Source organism: Chionomys nivalis, chromosome 1 (assembly GCF_950005125.1).
Source record: "Chionomys nivalis chromosome 1, mChiNiv1.1, whole genome shotgun sequence".
NCBI classification, from domain to species: Eukaryota; Metazoa; Chordata; class Mammalia; order Rodentia; family Cricetidae; genus Chionomys; species Chionomys nivalis.
The window spans coordinates 17993459-17995226 of record NC_080086.1 but is presented as its reverse complement, the minus strand read 5'-3'; the positions used below and the strand labels follow the sequence as shown (position 1 = coordinate 17995226).

At 32.6% G+C, this 1768-nt stretch overlaps 1 pseudogene; it reads right to left on the bottom strand.

Moving 5' to 3' along the window:
- Positions 1-291: 291 nt before the first annotated feature.
- On the bottom strand, positions 292-1271 carry LOC130884247 (taste receptor type 2 member 117-like; annotated as a pseudogene).
- Positions 1272-1768: the final 497 nt, after the last annotated feature.

The window sequence follows — 1768 nt, the reverse complement described above, 5'->3', positions numbered from 1 at the left end:
GATTAATATTAATACACATATAATATAAGCTAATAATTTAAAAATCTCTGAAATAAATGACTGATACAAAAATTATATATTGCCATGGTTATAGTTCAGTGACTCATATTCATGTCCTTTTCAGATAAATATATTTCAAAATAATTTTTATATAATGTTCTAAATTTCCAATATTTTTCCATAGTTATTATTGTATACATAGATTTTATAAAATTTATGAAGTCAAACAATAAAATAACATTAGGAAACCAAAAATAGATAAGATAGAAATTTTTGTTGGTTAATCTTCTTCTAGAATGTGAAACATGATATCCAAAGTTTTAGGGACCTGAGGTCTCCATATTGTTGGGTCTGCATATCAGCCACCAGAATACAGAGAGAAAGGCTTGTTTCAGTTTTATATCTCCCAGAATCAGGACACATGAATGGACTGAAGGGAAAGTTAGGAAAAACAATTGACAAAATGAAATGAAAAGATCTTTCTTCAGTAACTCATATTTCCAAAGTTGTATTAAAAAAAAACAAAATAAAAATGGTGTATAGTAGGAGAAAGGCAATCACCGTTCTCAAGGCTTTGATGTGGGCCGTAGTTCTGGCATCTCTGCATCCTTGGACATTCTGCTGCATCTTCTTGTGATGTGTCCACAGGGAGAAGATAGCAGGAATAAAGATAATAGGGACACACCAAAGGGGACAAACAGAAAAATAGTGTCCAGAATTAACATGTGCTTACTTAATTCTTCAGGGTAATGAGAACTGAAGCTCATGTTTCTTTGAGATTCATTTATCGACACATCAATATTCAAGTTGACCAGAAAAATATGTAAAAACAAGAGGACCAGGGACGCCAGCCATATTACTGAAACTATCTTTTTAACTCTCCACTTTAAATGAAGGAAAACAAAGTTAGAAAAATTGGCTATTTTGAGAAAGTAAAAGATACAGAGACATGTAGCAAGCCAGGTGCTGAAATGGTTGGTTATAATCCACAGATGGTGAATGACTTTTTTTGCCCTTGTAGTCATTAAATCTGGGTTCAGTACCGTGATCAATAAAGCTGTGTATGATAACCAGAGCAGACAAATTCTGGAGGTCGCCAAAGCAATGAGGATTTGATTAACTAATGAGATCTTCTTTCTTTTGACCAAGTTCATGCAGTTCACCAGTACTAAGAATCCATTTCCTAAATTTCCAATTATTACTTCCATGGTTAAGATTATCACAAATGTGTTTTGAAAGATACCATATATTGTTTGCCAAAAATTCCCCATTTTTCATATATGCTTAGTTTTGTTGACACATTCATTTGAAATGCTAAATCTATTTAAATGTTATTTGGAAGATTTTTGAGAACTTCTGAGTTTATTCTCATAACATATTTACTCTTAACTCTCCCACACGCACTAGCAAAGGAGCAAACATGGAAGTTTGCCAGTGACAGAGTCTGAAGCTCTTCCCGGAAAATGTGTCCCCTCACACAGATCAAGCAAATCAGACCAGAACTGCTTTCCTCACACACAGCTCCAGCAGGATCTGTAGTATTTTCTAGTCAATGAAAAATAAAATATTGAAATCTGAAATGGTAATGTGTAAATTAAAAATTAAAAACATTGGATTTTTAGTTTTTCTATATTTACCTTAGTCTACATATTTGTTCTAATTGAGTTAGGATCAAGAAGCTTTAAAAATGTCTTAGTATATGAAAGGTGACAAAACTAGAAACATGTCTATGGAAACTTTGAGTTAGAAGGCATTATACACAGTTCAA